At 35.2% G+C, this 22,930-nt stretch overlaps 1 pseudogene; it reads right to left on the bottom strand.

The window, feature by feature from the left end:
- Positions 1-17,734: 17,734 nt before the first annotated feature.
- Positions 17,735-22,074, bottom strand: LOC131900078 (lupus La protein homolog; annotated as a pseudogene).
- Between the last annotated feature and the right edge of the window lie 856 nt (positions 22,075-22,930).

The following is a 22,930-nucleotide window of genomic DNA, read 5'->3' as shown; positions in this document are numbered from 1 at the left end:
AATTTTCTCAAGAGTTGACTGTCAGCTACCACACAGCTCTGGTATTTATCATTGTAGGCTTGGAGAAGCATCTGGGTCAATCTCATAATTACAGAGAATGGAGACTAAGGTTGTTCAGGGCTATTGGGTGCTGGATTTGAGTGCCAGAGTATGGAGAGTAAATAGATTGGAACGTACAAATTAGAAAGACATTCAAGTGGACTGTGGCTTCTGTTTTTGCTGTGGTAGTTCAGTGAGGCAAACCTGCTCTGGTATTTCTACTTCCTAACCCATGGCTACACTTATTATAAATATTATCTTATGACTGGCACTACTGATATTCCTTTTAGTATTTTAATTTCAAAATGAGATTTAAAATTTTGAATGACATTGGAAGAGCAGTGTATGCTAAAGTGATTTTCTGTTAATATGTAGGCTAAAGCATTAAAGACTTTATTCTTTTGGTAGATGTTAATAGTTCTGTTACCATGGAACATTTATTCCTTTAATTTCATGTAAATTTAAATTTTATGATGTTTGCTTCTCCAAGATTATATAATCCATTTTTATTATTGAAAAGAATCACAATTATGCAAATGATTATATCCAAGGAGACAAGCAGCAATTAACTGTGAAAGACAGGCTGTTACTGTAAGAATTGTATTTGCACTGAACGGAATTGGACTTTTCTTAAAATAAACCTTTAATAAGAAAATTCAGATTTTAAAGGCAAGCCGTTCGTTAAGACAAGTTTGTACTCTTGCCATAATAGTTTTGCATTTTAATATTTATAGTTTTCTTTTACTCTAGTATGCTTTTAGCTCCTGCCTTATAAAAAAAGAACTGCTTCAGCAAGTAAGAAATATGCACTGAAAAGATCTCACTCAGGTTTATGTAACTTTAACTACTCACTCTCATTATTGTAAAAAACTGGGCAATAGTAACCATTTTAAAGATTTTTAAACTAACTTAATGTGCTTCACTTTTATTTATGGCACTTCTAAAATTAAAACTCGTTTTCATTATGGTTTACTAACATATATTGAGTCAGAAATTCCTCTGCTACTACTCTTTGGTAGTACATTGGACAAAGAAGGAAGGGCTTTTTCATCTTTAAGTGGTGAGTGAGATTTCATTTACTGCCTTTCTTCAGCTACTATTACCACTTGCTAGGTCCAAACAGGAAATTAAGGTAGTATAGTACACTGCATAATGTAACATGAATCTTAAAAGGTCTTATTAATAAAAAAAAAAAAAAACATGGTGCCAGCTATTGGGGTAAATTCTGAAAGATCAGAGAGACAGAATAAACCACAGCCAACCTCACCTCATTAGTTCCTCAGCTGATCTTGTTTCCTCAAACTGGAAGCCTCTTGAGTCCTCATCCGAATGAATCTCAGCTGAACTGCTGCTCAAAAGCCTAAAAGCTTAAAAAGTCTCTAGTTCCTATTCCTCACACCTTACATACTTTTCTGCTTCCTGCCATCACTTCCTGGGATTAAAGGCATGTTTCTTTCCCAAGCAAGACATCAGATCTCAAGTCCCGGCTTTAAAGGTGTGTCACCATGCCTGGCTGTGTGTGGCCTTGAACTCACAGATATCCGGAATGATAGGACTAAAGGCATGTGCTACCACTGCCTAACCTCTATGTTTAATATAGTGGCTGTTCTTTCTATGACCCCCAGATAAGTTTATTGTGGTGCACAATATACCAACCACAACATAAAGCAAGCATTATTTTAGAATGTGACAAACAGAGCTTCAAATACTCATACTTCTATTCATTATATACCTTGGGTAAATTATAGAACTTTTTGTAATCTTAGTTTCTCACAGCTTTCTGAAGTTTAACTGGGTATCATATGTGTGTCAGGAACATGGGAAGTGTTCATCGTTGTATCTACTAGTATTATTATGAGCCATATTAGAGACTCATAGGAATCTGTTGAACCGCATTTAGAAATGCTATTCTGGAAGCTTTCCTTGGTTAAAGCAGCGCTGTGCTTAAGAACCACACTTTGCATTCAGACTGAACTTAATGGATATATTTGCGTGCATTAGGTGGTGATTTCTCACAATCAGTCGCAGAGAAGGAGAAAGCATGGGGCATAGTTACGAAATCTATCACCTGCTGGGTGGTGGTGGTGGTGCATGCCCTTAATCCAAGCACTCGGGAGGCAGAGGCAGGCAGATCTCTGAATTCAAGGCCAGTCTGGTCTACAGAGAGATTTCTAGGGAATCCAGGGCTATTCAGAGAGACCCTGTATTGAAAAACAAAACAAAACAAAACAAAACAACAAAAAAAGAAAGAAATATATCACCAGTTGTATCAATTCACCCCCAGAGGTGACAGCATATGTTGATAAGGACAAGGAAGTCATATGGCCCCTAACTAGCACACTTGAATTTCTATTTATTTCTTTATTTGAAGCTATATAGTTTAAATGGAAGAATTATAGAGGTAGGCATATATGGTTGCATTTTAAGTGGAGAGGTCTTTTTATAGAATGCCAGAACAGAAGAAAACAGTTGAAGAAATTTAGTCTCATTTGTTGTCTTGGGGTCAGTGTGCTATTGGGTTCCAATTTAAAACATCAGACATGAATATGTTGGAGGAATTGAAGATTTAAAGATAGTATGAGCAATTCCAAACCATCACTGCCACCAGCACCACCACCACCATTTCAGTTATGCACATGAATTTCAGTTAACACCATACATCTTAAGGAGAAAGCAAACAATGGAGCAGAGGCATGACCCTCTGTGGGTCCCAGGCACATATTATAGAAAGAAGCATATTGGGAGAAAAGCTGCTACATGACCTTTGCTTCTTATTCACCATCCTTTTTTTTTTTTTCTTAATTGTCATCTTTATATTTTTCTGTCTGAGTTCCAGTGTTGAATTGGCCCCTACCACACTTCTGCTTATGGGCAAGTCACTCATATCTATGCTTTTTTAGGGTTCTTTATATAGAGAACAAGCGATGGATAAAGTTGTTCTTACTCATGACAGCTTAAGATCATGACAGACGAGTGAGAAGGATAATAGTTGAGATGAGAAAGCAAACATAAGTGCAGAGGAGAAAAGACAGTTTTCAGAGTGTGATATTAGAGATGTGACAGTGAGTAACACTCCTCTCCTCCATGACATCTTCCTCATTTGCCAGCTCTGGTCAGTTGCAATGCTAGTTTGTGTGTGTGTGTGTGTGTGTGTGTGTGTGTGTGTGTGTGTGTGTGTGTGTACAGCGAGTCAAAGAGAGATCATTAATGACAAAATGCACACCTATTGAGAAAGAAATGGAGCTGAGTGAAGAAATTCAGGCTCAGAATATTTTGAAAAATGTTTCCTCTTACACTTCTATTCCTTCTGGGTCCCTGCAGGAGCTCTAACTTTAGAATCACACACAGATTTAATTAGTTTTTCTTCCAAATTGTTAATAAATTATTCAAATCAAACCAGATCATCAAGCTCAGTGATCTTCCCCAGACAACTGCTACCATGGAAAACATCCTCCAGCCTGATCAAAAAGAAGCAACAGAAGTACTCCAGGGCTTTTCCCACTTATCCATGAACAGACCTAGATATGTGCTTTTCAGAAAGACCAATTCATTAATCGAGCAAACTGTTAATAGCTCTGGATTAGTTACTTGAGAGACCATCTGTGTCTTCTATGCAGAAGTAATGGAGAATGACTGGGTAGGGAAAGTTGTATCCTTTTCATATAGGTCAGAGACAGGACCTCAAGGAATTAAATATTTTTGGCTGCTCATCCTCTTAGTATTTACAGAAGATTGCCTTTTGTCTCTCTCAGCTCAATGGTCTTACAGTCATATACTTTGCCAAAGAATTTTTTTCATAGCTGAGTATGGACTTTCATGAACTGTGACATGTGCATAAGACATAGTATATTTGCTCTTTGCATTGTCTTCACACATACTTCATTGCAAAAAGTGATTATTACTAGATTACTGGATACATTTACTTCTGTTTTAGTTGATTTTATTCATGTCTAAAGATAATTATACTAAGGTTGTATCATGTTTTTGGAAGCACTTGTTATCTTTAATAGCAACTATCTGAGGCTTAAATATCAACCTATAACCTCCCATGCTATCAGGAACCACTTCAGTATGTCAGTTATGTACTTTGGGTATATATATTTTGATGTGAGACAGATAGTGAGCCTATCTTAGTCATTAGAGCTGAAGACTGTTCTTTCATCTGTAAAGCAGGTTGATTAAAACTACGATTTCATATTTCTATTTCTATTTATGATTTGTTTGAAATTAAAATTTTAGATACTTGGAAATTCCCATGCACTTGTGATAAGTACTTTCGGCTAATGGCATAATCCTGCAAAATGCATGATAATCATGCAGGGTCATGTTATGTTATAATTTCATCAAATACACATATTCAGGTATCGATGTATCTTTTACCACAAGCAAGATACAAATATTTAAACTACCACAGGATTCTCCCATGCTGAACTTTTATAGCCATACCAATCTCCTACTTCATTTGTATCTCTACCATAGGTAAGCAACAATCTACTCACCATTTCTATAAATTTGTCATCTGAGAATACTGTGTTAAATATAATTATGCACTACTACTCTTTTGGCTTTTGATTTTTACACTTAGCATATTTTCCCAGCAATTTACTCAAGTTATTAAAGTTTATCTTCTTTCTTCTTTTGATCCTACTTCATAGTATTCTAAGATGCAAATGTACAATACTCTTTTCTACCACTCAGCTTTTGAGGGAAACCATGACTATTTCCAGTTTTACAAATTAGAAATAAAGTTATATTAAGCTTTTTGTATACATTTTGTTTGGAAAGTTTTTGTTTCTCTGGCATCAATGTCCAAGAATTAAATAATTGGGTAAAATGCTGATTGTATATTCAGTTTTGTAAGCAACTGTAAAATTATTTTTCTGAGTAAATGTTCTATTTTATTTCCTCATGAACAATGTATGGGTAATCTCGATTCTTTATATCTTCATCATTATTTTTCCCCTAACAACCGATTTTGGGAGAATTAACATGACTGTTAAATGTTTCAAGTATGAGCATAGTATGTTTATACATTTTTTAGATTTTATTGTTGTTTTTAAAATTTTTAACATAAAGCTCTTGTAGTTCTTGTTTGCTTTATACCTAAGCATGCCATTTTCTGTGAGGTGACTGTAAGTGGTATTGTGTACTATTTTTGAGACAAGATGGTTTTATATAGTACAGGGTGGCCTATAATTTACTTTGTAACCCAGGATGACTTCAATTATTTTATCCTCCAATTTTTACCTTCCAAATAGTGGGTTTTCAGGTATATGCCACCAGGCCTGACCTTAAAAACAAAACGCTCTCAATCTCTCCTTTTCAATTTCATTGATGTTTTTTGCTCCGTTGATTCCTTCACTTTCTCTTAGTTTGTTAATTTCTTTTTGGATGTTGTCCTGTAATTTATCTGGACTCAATTTTAAAATTATTCTCTTTAGAAGACTCTAAAATCACCTTTCTTGTGACTTTTCATGGAGCTATTCAGTAATCCCCAACAATTAGTTAATTTTTAACATCCCTCTGTGGCATATCATATATGGAAACACTGATATAACTCCAAAATCTATCTTATGATGGTATATGACTTGCTGCAAATTTAAAATAATAAGTATCAACTGAGACCAGTATTTTCTGTTAGTTCTTACTCTTGAACTCTGTCAATTCCTTCTAATTCTTTTCACATTTATTCCAAATTTTTTATGATTTTTCTCAACTCTACTCAAACTTTGATTCACACTTTTCAGCATATGACAGAAAGAATAGGAATACCATCCTGTAATTTGAAGTCTCTTCCCTATAATCTTGTCTCTATCTACATTCCTCTTCACATAATTCCATCCATTTTCAGATCAGTTTTGTTCAAAGGGAACTCCTCTGTCCTCATCCTTTCGCATCTCTTCTGCAAACTTAAATAATTTCCTCACAATATACAGGTTCCTTTCTATCTGTAAACATACTAAACTTTCTCCTACTCCTAAGGAAACATCACCCAACCTTCCCCTATCTCAGTAAACACCCTTACATTTTGGTTTCTGAATTTATCAAAGGTTAGTTTGTCAGTACCTCTGTTTTCAAACCTCACACTCTACGTACAGTGGTTCTCAACCTTCCTAATCCTATGATCCTTCCTCATATTGTGGTGACTTCCAACCATAATATTATTTCATTACTACTTCATAACTTTTTCAAATCACAATATTAATAGCTGATACACAGGATATCTGATATGTGACCCCAAAAGGATTACCACCCACAGGTTGAGAACCACCACAACCTACTTCTGTTTTTAACCTCCGTGTTTCCCATTGAACAGTCCTAACATGAATTAATACTTGCTTTGTAAGTGTTCCGTTCCTCTCTTGTTCATGTCTTATTGGACACAGTAATGTACTTAACATTGTTATTAACATAATTAGTCCTAAAATACCACTGGTTTCAGTGAGACACAATGCTCAATAATTTTATTGTGATATAATACAGACTTTCAGTCATAAACATTATTGAAGTATAGTTTGTTTCATAAAATGTCTCCTAATCAAGCATATATTTCATTGATTTGAACAAATGGGCATACTCCTGTAGTTTCCACCACAATCCAGTTATAGAAAATTTCCAGCACTTTATTCTACCTTGTCACATTCAGTTAGTCCTCTACCAGCCACAGTCTCTAGCTCCAGAAAACCACCAACCTTTTCATCACTTTAGATCATTTATGTCCTTTAAATTATTTAGCATAAAATAAGTCATATAACATTTACTCTTGTTTTTTCTATTTCTTTTATTTCATTTACAAGGTTTTAATTTAAAGATAATTACATCAATTATCCCCTCCCTTTCTTCCCTTCAGCCTCTCCCAGTTACTCAGTTACTCTTCCCCAAGCCCCTCACTTGTGCCCTACTCTCAAGTTGATGGATTCTTTTCTTTGGAGATATATATATATATATATATATATATATATATATATATATATATATATATCTGGCACCATGTTTTTTTATTAATAAGACCTTTTAAGATTCATGTTATATTATGCAGTGTACTATACTACCTTAATTTCCTGTTTGGACCTAGCAAGTGGTAATAGTAGCTGAAGAAAGGCAGTAAATGAAATCTCACTCACCACTTAAAGATGAAAAAGCCTTTCCTTCTTTGTCCAATGTACTACCAAAGAGTAGTAGCAGAGGAATTTCTGACTCAATATATTCTATCATGACAGCCAGGGTGTTCCGCCATCTGATCACCAGAGCAGGTCAGCTCAGGCACTCTCTCAACCATTGCCAGTAGTCTATAGTGGTGGTATCTTTGTGGATTTCTGGGGACCTCTCTAGTACTCTGCTTCTTCCTATTCCCCTGGGGTCTACATTCATCATGGTATCTCCCTCCCCATTCTCCTTCTTTGCTCCTGATCCAGCTGGGACCTCCCGCTCACCTAAGCTCTCTTTCCCTCAACCCTTGCCCTCCATTATCCTCCCACCCCCAGTTTGCTCATGTAGATCTCATCCATTTCTCTGTTGTTGGGCGATCCCTGTGTCTTTCTTAGGGCCCTCTTTACTAGGTAGCCTCCCTGGAGTTGTGAGTTGCAGTCTGGTTATCCTTTGCTTTACATCTAGTATCCACTTATGAGTGAGTACATACCATGTTTGTCTTTCTGAGTCTGGGTTACCTCACTCAGGATGATATTTCCTAGTTCCACCCATTTGCCTGCAAATTTCATGATGTCATTGTTTTATACTGCTTAGTAGTACTCCATTGTGTATAAGTGCCACATTTTCGTTATCCATTCTTCGGTTTGAGGGGCATCTAGGTTGTTTCCAGTTTCTGGCTATTATGAATAATGCTGCTATGAACATAGTTGAGAATGTGTCCTTGTGGTAAGATTGAGCATTCCTTGGGTATATGCCCAAGAGTGGTATAGCTGGGTCCTGAGCTAGGTTGACTCCCAATTTTCTGAGAAACCACCATACTGATTTCCAAAGAGGCTATGTAAGTTTGCATTCCCACCAACAGTGGAGGAGTGTTCCCCTTGTTCCACACCCTAACTGTCATCATAGAGCCTTCATCCAGTTACTGATGCAAGCAAATGCAGACATCCACAGCGGGGTACCAGGTTGAGCTCAGGAAATCCAATCAATGAGAGAGAGGAGGGATTTTGTGGGCAGGGGACATCAAGATCATGATGGGAAAACATACAGAGATGACCAGCCATGCTAGTGGAAACCCATTAACTGTAGACCAATAGCTGTGGAGCCCATATTGGAGTGGACTAGGCCCTCTGGATATGCAAGACAGTTGTTTAGCTTGAACTGATTTGCGGGCCCTCAGGCAGGGGTATCTTGATCCATCCCAGGTGCATGGGTGGGTTTATTGGAGCCCAGTGCCTAGGGTGTGACACCTTGCACAGCCTTGATTCACAGGGGAAGGGCTTGGACCTGCCTCAGCTGAGTGTGCCAGGCTCTGCTGACTCCCCATGGGAGACCTTGATTTGGGAGAGGTAGGAATGGGGTGGGTTGTGGGGGAGGCTGGGGGTGGGAAGAAGGGGGATCTGTGGTTGGTATGTAAAGTGAATAAAAATTTCTTAATAATAATAAAAAGAAAAATATTTTTCAGACAATAGACTCTCACCAAAGTTCTTCCTTTTCCTATTTCTACCATACCCTCCACACCTCCCCATCAACCAACTCCATACCCTTTATTTATTTAGAAAACAAACACATATAAAAAACGGAATAAATGAAAACAAATTGAGAACACAAGTACACACAGAGACATGAAAACACACATAAAACAAATGAAGCCTATAAAAGCACAAAATCAGAAAGTATAATACACAAGTGAAAGACCAGTAATCTTAAAAATAAATAGAGAATGAGTGTTCCAAGGCCTCTCCCTCTCTGCATACTGTCCAGCTCTGAGTCTCTATATGTTTCAACCTATTGCAGGAGGAAGCTTCTTTGAAGATGGCTGAGTAAGACAGTGATTATGGATATAGCAGAATGTTAAGAATCATTTTATTTCTATGTTCTTTTATCTAACAGTAGTTTTCCTTATCCCTTAGGCTTATTGTCTACTCAGTCTCTTGGTCTGACATGTGGTCCATCTTATGGAGTTAGCCTTACATCCAATCAAAGAGTGATTGGATACTCCCACAATGTTTTTAGTACTATCACTGTTGATTTGCCTTGTCCAGCCAATTTCAAGCATATTCTATTTCTGTTTCTTCTTTTAGATTTAACATTCTCTTTGTGTAAACCAATTCCTCTAGCCCATCTTCAAGACTAATATTCTTTCTTCCGATTGATCAATCTGTTCACGAGAATTTCCTTTGAACTTTATGTTTGACTTCCAGAGATTTCCTTTCAAGTTTTATTTAATTTTGGCTTATTTTTTGGAGATTTTATCTCTTTGTAAAATTTTACTTTCATATCTTGAATTGTTTTAATTATTTTATTTTATTGTATTTTTGTAGTCTTCATTCAGGGATTGTTTTCTATCCTTTCTGAGTTTATTAACATAATTATAATTGCTGATTTGAAATCATTGTCTTCAGCCTTAGCTAAGTTGCTTTATTTCAGTGGACAATGTAATGGGGGTGCTAATTTCTGAAGAAAATTGTAGCTGGAAGTTTTCCCTGTGTCCTACTCACATCCTCTAAGTAAACACACAGAGACTTATATTAATTATAACTGCTTGGCCATTAGCTCAGGCTTATTACTGACTAGCTCTTACACTTAATTTAACCCATAATTCTTATTTATGTTTAGCCATGTGGCTTGGTACCTTTTCTCAGTTCTGCCTTGTCATCTTGCTTCTTCTGTGTCTGACTGGCAACTCCTGACTCTGTCTTCCTCTTCCTAGAATTCTCCTCATCTGATCACCCCACATACAGTTCCTGCCTGGCTACTGGCCAATCAGCATTTTATTTATCAACCAATCACAGCAACACATGTTCACAGCATACAGAATGAAATTCCACAGCAGAAGATATATTATCTTGGTAATTCATGAAGTTTGTGTTTTGAGGATGAGGTCTAGACACTTCTCACAGTGTTTTTGACCTTTTTTTTTGATGAGTGGTTGTATTTTTTGTTTAATGTTACCCCAGTTTTTCATGTTATGGAATAAATGAGTCATGTTTGGCTTTCAGTCTTGTGATTGGTCACTATGTGTTGGTGTGTGAATGGAGTATCAGAAGTGCTCTTAGATGAGCTAGAAATAGTTGAAACTTCTGAGCCTAGAACTTTCTACAGGCTTAGAATATTCTCTTTTCTAATATCTGAAGTTTGTAGAGGTAATTCTGGGTTCTTCAGATTGTCCTTGTGCAACAGAGTAGTGGGAGCTGGAGTCACATTGAGAGTGGGAAGTGCTCCCTGCTGACAAGGCACAGGACACCACACCTCATTTAGGTGGAGGTAGGTCAGGTAAAGCCCTTATCTGCAGTCAGGGCATAGAACACTCAGTAGATCCAGGTTGTCAAAATAGTTATGTGGAAGAGTGTTTCTGGGGGTACCTACTCAGAGTTATGGTTTGGGCTCCACATGGTGTCATGAAGAGTGTTAGCTAAGGTGACTGATGGGCAAGGGTAATCTGCAGATTCTGTTTTGGGATCTATCTGGAGTTCCAAGTCAGACTCTGAGCAGTGCTGATGTTTTAGGCAGGGTGGTAGATTAGATGACTAATAGGCAATCAGGCAAGGGAATGGATTTGGTTACCAGGAGTGCCAGGACAGACTCCACATGGAGCTGGTACAGGGCATGATGATGGATCACTTTAAATTCTTACACTACATTTACAATTTCTATAATATATGCATGATGATCAAACTTATAATCATACTTTCATTTACTTAATAAGTATCAAATAAACAGTTGGGTCGTGTACTCAAATAGGAGCTGGGAATAGATACATTCCATCCTATGTGGAGTTTGTGGTATGAAGGGAGAAGAAAGCATTCCTTAACATCATGATATATACATAAGTAAATATCTTATGATTACATGTGAAAAATATGAAGAATTATGACAGATAATTTAACATAAAGGATCTGACATTTGGAAGACCATGGAAAAAGAGGCTTAGGCAAGTTTATTTACTGAAATTTAAAGGACAGTTAAGAGATTAGCAGGCTAAAGAGTCCAATATAGAGATCTGAAATCATGTCAGTTCTTTTCTACTCCAAAAAATCTTACCTTATAGTACCAGATTTGGTGCATACACTTACTCTAATTTCTAAAACAACTTATTTTTGCATCTACTATCACTTGTTTCTTTATTTCTTTAACATAATAATGCTTATGGATCTGTTTCCAAACTAGGCTTGAGATCTCTAAATGTAACATTCTACATTCACTTACTTCTATGCCACGAAGAACAGCATAGTGCCGTTTACTAATAAGCACCAAAAATTGACTATTTATAGGAACAAGATATGTATTTCTTTACTTGGGAGTTAAGTATGGCAGAAGTAATGTCTCTGACATAAATCAAGCTTTCAAAGCTGTGCATCAATTTTAGTGGCATTGTTAGTTTATGTAATGTAGGTGAAAATATTAATCCACTTATCTTTGGGTAGATTTATATATTTCACCCTCAGGACTACAGTGCACTTTCTTTCAGTAGAATGAAGACAAGGTTCTATAAGAGTTTTCTTTCTGTTCCTAAGAGTAATCCTTGTTCTTTTCACAAATCTTTATTTTCCTCCTCAGTCTAACATTGTAGAACCGATATTTGAGTCAAAGATTACACTTGGTATCGGTAATATGTTGATATGCTATGGTCCTCACTCCACAAAATTTCAGTTCTGCCACCAATGTCATTCATTTGTGGTATAATTAAATGGAAATATTTCAATAATATCACAAATTGAATGTTTCCTTGGAATGAGAATAATTCCAAGGAATAACAAAATAGCAAAAACATTTTAGAAAGCTATCCAGGTGGTTTCATTGATATAGGTAACTGTTCTGTTGTGTCTATCCTTAAGTAATAAGCAGACTTAGAGTTACATAGACAAGAATTTATACTCTGGGCCAGTTTCTTATCTGTTGTGTGGTAATGATAATGTAAAGTCAATGAAATTTTGTCAGCTACAAAGTAAAAACAATGATGTCTGCCTTTAAGGAAGTTTTGAGCGTGAAATATGGTCATATAAAACTATCTATCTCTCTCTATGTCTATCACCTATATCAAGTACTAGGGACATAGTGAGAACTCAATAATGGTTAGGGCGACAATCCAAAACTTATCTTCACCCCACTGTGAGATGTTGATACCCTCATTTTTATTAATATTACAGTTTTACTGTAACAAGAATACTTCTTTAAAATTTACAATAGCAGGCCATAAAATTGAAAACATCAAAAAAATTCAGAACATCAACTTTTCAGTGGGAAAACAAACATTTTGCAAGCATGAGTCAAGGTGATGCTAAACTCGTCAGCTTCCCATGCTATCCTTGAGTGCTGTGCCAGAACATTGTGTGCTCTGTGCTTAGGGCTTAGAGAAAGGGGTTTGCCAATATGAAATCATTGGTGTCTACTTATTTTAGTTTAAAAAGAATATGTCACCTTTGTAAACATATTCTGTACAGTTTATCCTACTAGATTTGTCCATTCCAAAGATGGAAGATGGCAAGCTTGTCAGTCTTGTCAGTTTATAAGCCTTGGAAGAGAAAAGTGGAGCCATTTAGCTGACAGGTTCAGGAAAACAAATCTTGAAATCTTGAACTCGCAGAATTTAGCTTCTGTACTGCGTGTTCACCTGAAATAGATTTACAAATGAAAGGATGATATCTTTGGACATGGCAGCTCGTCTAAGAGGCTCAATCAATCAGTACAGGCTGGTGACAATGGTTTAGTGAGAAAGAGATAAGTTTGTGTTGTGCTTGGCTTGTAGTATCTCTTCATTCCCCCTTCTCATTCTACCATGTTTTCTTCTCATGTTCCATCCCAACCATCCAAATGTGCTTTCAGGATAAAATGAGTGCCTATTATTGAGATCGTACTGTCAACTTAAGTGAGCTTGATTGCTTCTAGGGATTTTTTTCATTAAATCTTATATTGATATTATTTATTTTATTTAAAAATATAGAGTATAGAGTTATGTCTAACACTCTTCTGGGACATGGGATTGTGTATACAGTCCCTGCTATTATGGAGTTTGTGGTATGAAAAGGGATACAAGCATTCATAGAAACATGGTGTATGTATAGGCACATATATTTTGATAATTCAGTGAGGAATATGTGTAAAGTGATGTGGCAAAGAATTTAACACTAATTTTAGGTTTCAGAGGCCATGGAATACAATTCTCAGGCATGTTCACCTAAGCTGAAACTTGAAGAAAAGTTAGGAAATCATAATGCTAAAATGATAGCATGTAGAATTATAGATGATATGCTGAATGTTGAAGGCAGAAGGATTAGAAGATAAACAACACATAAAAGGAAAAACCTTCCTATAGAAATGTGTTCTTCTCCTTGATACACTCTGTCTCATTCTATACATATCTTTTGTTCAGTAGAGTCCTTTAGGGCTTTTTTTCTTAATAGATAGCTTACAAATAGGCTTTATGGGCATCCTGTTCTCCTTTGGGGTCTTTATGCAGTGCTTTCTTTCTATGAGAAAAACATTATGAAAAATATTATAGCTTTTTTCCTTGTATCCATCCTACATAATGGATATTATTTTTTATCACATGTGTTGTACAGAGGAGGGAACCAAAGTGCATAAAAAAACCCCTAACTTGCCCATAGTAAAAGCAATTTATAATTGGCAAAATGCTAATTATTTCTCCCATAATGTTTGCTGCAAACTGGAATTTAATTTACAGTCAAATTTCACCATCATATCAGTACATAAGAACACATAGTAGTTCTTCAGTATATAAAACTTTATCAGAGTAGTCTTGGTCTTTTTGAAGTTAACATTTTATTGGTGAAGCAATGACTAAGCTAATATATTTTAAGGCAGTGCTGACCTTGCTGCCAAATTATAATGCTGATAAATTGTGGTGCTTCCATGTGTACAGCTATGATTCCATGTGACAGTACCTCAAATATATTAGTAAATGTCAGAATATGATCTTTTTGGTTTGTCCTCTTGCAATTATTTTTAAGCCATCCATGGACTAAGGTGCCTTATGGGAGCTCTGAGATTCTTGTAGGAGGCTGTGAATGCTATTGGAGCACAAAACCTTATAGAACCTTTTTTTTAAGTACAGACCCATAACAAAGTGACATACTCCATACTATTGTTTTGGCTCTAGAGTGGCCCTATTCCCTGTGAACTCAACTACAGTTTCATTTTTCTATGCTTCCGTTGTCAGAATCATCTGCCAAGGGACATGGGAATGATCACAAGTGACAGGATGCTTTCTGACCTCTTCTTGATTATGGACACTGAGTGGTCATAAAACTCACCTGCAGCTCCTCTCAGCTATGGTCTGACTATGTAGGAAGGATTGAATCTTTGTGTCAGTAAATGAGGGTTCATTAAATGTTCAGAGACAATTATTGTAGTGTAAAAGGCAGTGATCACAAGATGTCAGGTGAATGAGACACAGCTAAGGAACAGAGATTTGGAATGGAGATTTGACACAAAAGTGACATCAGCAGCATCTCAGGTCAGAATTATAAAAGAGCCCTAAATGGATCTTTTTAATGTCACAGTAAACTTTTACAAATTATCTGAGCCAGAGGTTATGAACTGGCTGTCTGGAGGACAGATCTGTCAAAGGTTTGTTTTGTCTGGCCTGCAAAATATTTTAAGATGAGTCAAACTGGTAGCTAATAGAAAAGGAGGGAATTGTTGCATGCACACTTGGTTATCTTGTTTTACTTATAGAATCACAAGATTGGTAAAATGAGGCCTGTATTATCAAAAAGCAATGATATTTCAAGCTCAGTAGTGGCTACTCTATTTGTATCAAGCTAGGGCTTTTTATTTAATTTATAGTCCTATAATTCTCTATTCTTTCTTTGATTCTAATGCAGGGCATCAGCTGCAGTAGCACTCCTGTTTGGAGTTTTACTTTTCTGATACATGGTATGTTTTTAGTACCTAATTTACATTGTCTATCTGGTCCTTTTAGGTATTTGAGTTTGTGATCACCTGGTCTAAGCCAGAGACTGTATGAGGTACCAGGAGGCTATGTAAGTTGTGTCAGAGCTCGGGTTATCTCAGAGCTTAACAATAACAAAATCTGGAATCTTGTTAATTGACATGGTTTCTACTACATTGAATCATGTTGTTGTGCGTTAGCAGCGTATGGTGATCTTTTGACTGGGAGAGGGTTCATCTTCTCTTTCCTGAAATTCCTTCTTTCCTCTTCTTCCTCCAGGTGGAAAACAAAATTCCTTTCAGTTATTTATCTTTCTAATTTGTCTAGATGTGCCTATTGTCTTCATAGGCTTTATTATCCATGAAAATCAATTTGTTCCTTTGAGCAAGAACGCTTGTTCCTTACAGTAGAATCAGCCATTGCAAAAATTTAGGTAGAGTTCTTATTCTTTACATGCCTACAATAATCTACATGAGACTGGATTTGTGTTTCTGTGTCCAGCTGTTTTCTGTAACCAAATTCTCATAAATTTGATTTTGACCAGTATTCTGTACTTGCTCACTCATATAAGTGCAGTGTAAATGTCCTGACTGTTCCTCTAAAAATAAAGGCCACAGTTTCAAAATTATGTAATTATTTGTTCTTTAAGTGTGAACTTGTATTGTACCTGTTTTGGAAAAACAGTAATATCTTATACAATTCACATTCCATATGTATTTTGGAGGTTTCCTCGTTATTTGTTAATTGTTTCCAATTCAGTATGTGGACCCAGTAAAGAGAGATAACATCAGAAATTATACTTCTTCAAATTATTAGATTTGTCTGTATACCCAAAACAGATTTACTAGTAATAGCTAATATTTGTTACAAAGTCTTGGATCTTGAGATCTGATTAAGTCTGAAATATCCCTTCATTTTATGTCCACAATAAAACAAATGCAAATTTTAAATAGCTAGAATTATTCCACAACTTTGGGATCAATAAAGGCTTTAATTTTAAACTTCTAATCCCCAGGCTTGTATTGCCCTTGTGAACAATTTGGATACTGCAAACATAGATTGCAATGAACTACCCTCAGTAGATGTTAGGAAAAGAGAAACAGCTGATATTTAGTCACAACAATTATATTTTCTCATTTCTGTGAATACAAAGGATTGTAGTGCTGAGACTCTGTATGTGTTTTAGATAGTTTCTAATCACAAAAGAAGAATATATTTATATATTTATAGGGATATGTTTGGAAAGCTACTGTATTTTGCTGGTATTTGTTAAAAGGGAAACAGATTCTCATCCTATTTAACTTAAATACAATGGCCTGCATCAAAAACACAGAACTTGTGCTCACCAAATAGATGCTAATCAATGAGCCAGTCAATTCAAACTACGTTAGCCAATTCATAGAAGATTTCACACAGTGAACATTGACATTAAACTGCCATTTTAAAAATTGTCCACTACTAAACAAATGATAAATTAGGCATATATTTAGAATAATAGAATTTAGGTTAATAGAAACAATTTCTGAACTCCTTGGGGAAGGACTCATATTGTGAAAAATAGAGCTTGAAAACCAGCACAATGTAATAAAACAGTGGACATAATTTTCCCAACAGAGAGCTGCATGGGACATATCTCAGCTTACCTGAAATTACAGAGTTTGCTTTGCCATTTAGTTTTTTTTTCCACCTCTGAACTCACTCTGTTGACCATATAATAGTTTAGTCTTTTGCTTTGATCCCTACCTGACTTTTATTTGAACTATACCTTATTCCACATGAAGAAAAATCATCAAATTTGAAGACAATTTGCTCTCTTCCTCTACATACATAATTAGAAAACTGGATTTGTATAGTGATTTTAGATATGTTCATGTTTGTTTTGCTTTAAATAGTCAATGTGTAGGTTAGACTGCTAAATTTGTTTAACAAGAGAAATATCACTACCAGTAATGGTGATTCATATCTTTTCTTGATGATTCTTACCCATCTCCTTTTGAGAAGAATATTTACTGACTCAATTGGAAGACCATAATGAGCTTTAATTTGCACATTATTTTATAAAGCACAGATTACAACACTTACATAATAATTTCTTCAACATTTCAACTTCTAAATTGGGACTGCATTTCCTCAATCATAATTTTTTGAGATTTTATCAAAATTGGAAACAGTAAGTTGATTCATTTGGAAGAATGAAAAAAGTTATCAAATGTATTTGAAAAATTCGTTATCTCACCATTATGAGAGTTAACCGCTGTTAACACATTTATTTATTTACTTCCATATTTTTGTGTATATATTTTGGAGTTTGTGTGTATACTTGAATATTGAAGTTTTTTGATATTTTTATACAGCATATATTTTACAAGTTTTTACTAATACATTCTCATATTACATAGGCAATTAAGAGGAAGAAACTTCCTTTTCATATTTGAATCATCCAAACACAAACAGAACTATACATTTTAAAAAACTTTCATTTGGATAACAACAAAAAGAAGACAAGTAAAATAATTGTTTTCCTTTTATATAGGCGGACATTGAAGTGGACCTAATTTGCTTTTTTAAAAACCTTTGAAAGACAAAAAGCAACTTAAAATCTAACTAAGATGATTAAAAACGTTGCTTACTAAACTACTTGTCTCTAGCACCATTCTCCCTTTTCTTATGTTGTGATGCAGGTTCTTCTCTGTCTCTTCTGTCTCCGGCTCTTTTCACTGGTCCTGAACCACGTCAATGATCATCATCATTGAATCTTGTCCTTCCCTGAAACTGTCCTCTTCCCTTGGGTGCCCCAGCACAGGTAGGTCTGTTTCCCTTTCCTTTTTCTTGAATAAATCTGTGGTCTCCTCCTTTTGACTTCCATTTGCTTAGAGATTCTTGCTGGTCCCCCATGACTTCTTCATTGCTTCTTTTTCCACATGTGCTTCTAGTACTTTCCAAGTCATCTTTCTGTTCCTTAATTGTAGGTTATTGTTATGTGCACTCTGGCTTTGTTTAGCACTTTAGTTTTTTCTTTAAAGAGAATTATTCCTTCTTTTGCTCCTTTGACAAAGTAAATCCATTTTATTTCACCGTGATTTGAGAAAAGGATATGTAAATCTTCTCTATTGGTCTGGTCATCCAAGTCACATGAAAACTTCAGTAAACATCCCATCTTTCCTTCTAGAGATCTTGTTCCAGTACTTCCTGACTTGTTTCTTTCTTCATGTTCTTGTTTAGCTTTCAATTTCATTTCCACTTTGCTTTGCTTTCTTACTTCATTTTTTTTGCAAAGTAATCTTCCTTAAAGAGTATTAGCAGGCTTATGTCTTTGCACTTCTGGCCAGAGGTCTCCACAAACTTCTTTGCACACTGAATACTATCAAACACAACAAATATTGACACCTTAAATATTTTGTGCAATGTTCTTTTCATCTGAATATTCAGTATTTGACCTTTATCATCTATCCAGTCTTTTATGTCATCAAGGGTTGTATCAGTTGGGAAGCCTTTAATATAAACAGATCTGTTTTTTACGTCATTCTTATATTCCTCTGTCACTTCAGGGAGGTCTTTTTGGAGATCTTCTGATTTTAGTTTTGTCTGCACTCACTTCCATGAGTTTTGCCTTTGATTTGCTCAGTGCTTGCACAATTACATTAAAGTCTGTTGTCAGCTGGTTTAGCCTGTTGACTTTTATCATTATGTCCAAAGGTAGCCAGCCTTCATCCAATTTGATCTATTCCTTTAAAAGCTTGTCTCACGGCAAATTGAAGTCTCCAAAATAACACTCAATTTGATGACAGATTTTAGCCTCCACAGCAGCTATTTTTTTTTCAATATCTCCATTTTCAGCCTTTGTGGCTATCTGTAAAATTTCTCATATTCAAAGATTCTGACCCCACAGTCACCACAGTCTCAAGAACAATGATGGAAGAGCTTCCTGAATATTGAAGTTTGGTAAACAACAAGATCATAATCTGTTAGGCTTGTGTTTTCCCATGTTATTAAAGAATATACTACAGAGCAATCACAATTAATGATATAATCCAATCATAGAAAAACAAATGTTACATGTTCCATTCCCATACATAGAAACAAAAAAGGATGAGATCAAGGTTTCTTAGAATAGAACATTAAATACTTTAAAGAGTCTAGAAGAGGAAGATAATGCGAGATTGGATCATGAGTACAAAAATACAGTTGATTTAGGGGATTAGTTTTAATATTTTTATAGCAAAGGAAGGTAACAACACACTACAAAATGTATTATGCATATCAGAGTTTGAAGTATCCTGCTGAATAATAAATATGAAAATATTTGAGAGGATGGAAATGGTAATTTCTGTGAAACAGTGTGTGTGTGTATATGTGTGTGTTACATAATATGTTCCACAAATATATATAACTACTATGGATTAATTTTAAAAATATATAAAATTCTAGACCCTTCAAAAATATACCTCAAAGATTTTACTGTGACATAAACACATTTTTGATATTTGCATATCTCATCAATTTATTCATCTACTGTCTTTTATTCAATATTTAGGTTGTTTTCAACTTATTTACATTATAAGTAATTATACAATTAAGTTAATGAACATAGCTCTTCCCCACAAATGATTAATTACTGGACTATGATTTTAAAGAAAAATTACTGGGTTATTGGTAGAGAAAACCTTAAGGCTTTTGAATTATATAGCCTTTCAGAAATACCATTTTATTTAACATTACTATCAGTAGATTTTCCTTTCTTCACACTTTCCAGCACTAAATATGTGTATGTCTCACACATACACACAGATATATCTGAAATTTTCAATAGGAGGACATATGATAGTTAAAAAACATTTTATTAATTTAGCATCATCTTAGTCATCACTCTTTTTCACTTATACATGAACAGGTTATTTTCATTGTTCATCCTTAAAGTAATGCTCCAGTGGTAACTGCTAAGAAATTCATCCTCTTGACCAAAGGGTGAAATTTCTAACTGCATGACTCCCTGACATGTGATTAGAAGTTGTAGTTAGAGGTGGAAAATAATAGTAGATGCTATATGCCATAAGGTATTTTTTTCTGATTGAACTGCAGCAGTTCAAAGCACTCTCCTCATTATACTGATAAGAAAGCACATTCAGTAACTAGGTAGTCTAATAAAGAAGATAAAGATGAAGATTTTAAGGCTGTAAAGTAGAAAATCCACCTCCACAATTCACTGGCTATATAGCTCTGCCTTAACTTCTACAAACTGGGAGACATTTTTCCTCTCTAATAGTTTTTTTTTATTATTTTTTAAAAATTAATGAAAAAGTGAATACCAACTATCTTCAACTCAATAGTTTGTTTAGTAACAGCAACTATCATTTTTATCATAAAGAAAGAGAATAAGGATGATTCAGTTTGCCTAAAATCAAACTGATAGTGACTACAAAGTTGGGGATTTTAACCCAAGTAGAGTTCTGTGTTCTTTTTATTGATCAGACACTCAAAAACATGACTTGTTGATCTGAAGTAAATGGAATGGTGTAAGTTTGAGCTCAAAGCTTCCTGAAAAAATACTATAACTATTGACTTTCTAGCTTTGCTTTATCAGTGTAACCTAGTGATGCTCCAAACACCTGAATCTCTATGCTACAGATGCCTCAGTGAAATGGTTCTTCAGGAGGCTCAGATTTTTCCCTCTTCTGCTTTGGGTCAGAAGACTTTAGCCATAATTAATAAGATACTGGATATACCTTTACAATTCAGTAACCATTTCCTTGCTCTGAGAACATTCACTTATCTTACAATGTTGTTCTAAATGCTGTGGGAATCAGGATCCTTAGAAACCACCTGGTGCTTCAGTGTACAACTGTTTATGCTGCAATGTGAACAGCGCCCCCTAGGCTTTGCACAACGTAATAGACTTGCTAACCAAGCTTCATTACTTTATGCTTAGCTTTTAACTCCCCAGTCTAATGTTTGTTGTTGCTCTCTTTGGGGTATTTGTTTGCACTTTACTCCTTAACATGCACTATCCTGAATTTAGTGTGAAGTCATATTCCCTCCTATTGTTCTCCCAGTAGAGTCCACACTTTCATTATTGCTGCTTAATTTAGCATTAAATTCTTATTGGGCATATCACATTTTAATATAAGACAATCACTGTTATTTTTAAAAATTATTTACATATAACAATTTTATGCTTGTATGGAAGAGAGCATAATATTCTTCTGTTACATTTATACATTGTATGTATATTGTTCAAGTCAAGACATATTGTTATGCATCAGCTCACACATTTTCATTTCTTTGTGACTGAAGCAGCAAAACAACATTTAAAGCTATCTTTGTAATAATATACAATATTATAAACTATATTAACTATTTGTGACAGAGAATGTTAACTCTGTGTGTGTGTGTGTGTGTGTCTGTGTATAGTGAGAAGGCTAATCTGAAATTTATGATATTCTGCCTCACCCCCCTGAGTGATCCAATTGCAGATGTATACCATCACACAAAACTTAGAATATCAACACTTTGTCAGTGAGTTTGTATGTGTTAAAAATATTCCTCAAGTCCTTACATTTCCCTTTCCATTCTGACATCTGGTAGTCACCATTTCATTCTAGTGAGCTCGACTATTTTAGATTCTGCATATAAGTGAAATCATCTGGTATTTGTCTTTCAGTGCCTCCTAAATTCACTTAACATTATGGTCTCTAGCTCATTTCTTGTGCTTCATGTAATGTTATATTTTTTTCTTTTTTATGGTCAAATAATATGTTGTTGTATACATTTTCCACATTCTCTCCATTCATTCACATGTCGTGAGCACAGAGAGTGATCTTTGCTTTTGTGAAAAGTGATATGACAAACATAGGGCTGCTGGTATCTCTTTGATACAGTGATGTCATTTTCTCTGGATAAACACCTACTAGTTGGATTGCTGTAGCATATGGTAGTTCTATTTTGCATCCCTGAGAAATCTCCATACGGTGTTCCATAGTGGCTCTAGTAATTTAAATTCCCAACAGTACTGTGTAAAAACTCCATTTAATACAGTTTTTTACCATGATCTATTAGATGTGTAGTATACTAAACTGTCTCATCTTTGCACATAGTCAGCTTGCCTTTGAGAGGATGCTGCTTAATTACTTCATCTAGCCCTAATTAGTTCCTCTAGATTCCATCTAAAAACATCTACAATTGAAGTTAGGATTTCAAAATACAGATTTGAGTGGAGAACACAATTCAGTTCAGGACAATATCTGAAATAAAAAGAGGTTTTATGAACCTAGAACTAATCTTGGTAATTTCAGCTTCATCCTTCTAGAACAGCATATTGATGCCCTGAATTTAGGCATTAAATTTAGCTAGAGTTCACTGCCTTCTGAAATAATTTCTTTGATCATTGAGATACAGTTTCTTTCCTCTTTTTTGTCTTGTTTTTCCATTTAGAAACCTACCCTACTAACTATACATTTTATTCTTTAGTTGACATGTTTGTACCAGTTACTCCTTGAATCGTTACTGTACTTGATTCTTTCTACTAAATGACTATACCTCTCTTTGACCAGTACCTAAGTTGTACACCCTTGCTAACAGGGAAAAAGAATGATAAATTATGTTCATGTTATATGGAATAGAACTGAAAATTAATTTTACTCACTTAAAGTCAAGAGGTGTCCAAGCTGAAAATTGGAGCCGATTGTGTGTAACATATAGGTATTTCTATACACTTGTATGCAAATTCATCTAGCGCTTTCTTGAAGCCTTTCACAGATAACATGCCTGTATTGTCCATTTATAATCCTGTTTATTTTTAGCTTGAAATTAAGGAATTTTATTTTTAAAACTTTT

This window comes from Peromyscus eremicus, chromosome X (assembly GCF_949786415.1).
Source record: "Peromyscus eremicus chromosome X, PerEre_H2_v1, whole genome shotgun sequence".
Taxonomy (NCBI): Eukaryota; Metazoa; Chordata; class Mammalia; order Rodentia; family Cricetidae; genus Peromyscus; species Peromyscus eremicus.
Note: the sequence above shows the minus strand (reverse complement) of the source record. Positions and strands in the feature narration are given on the sequence as shown.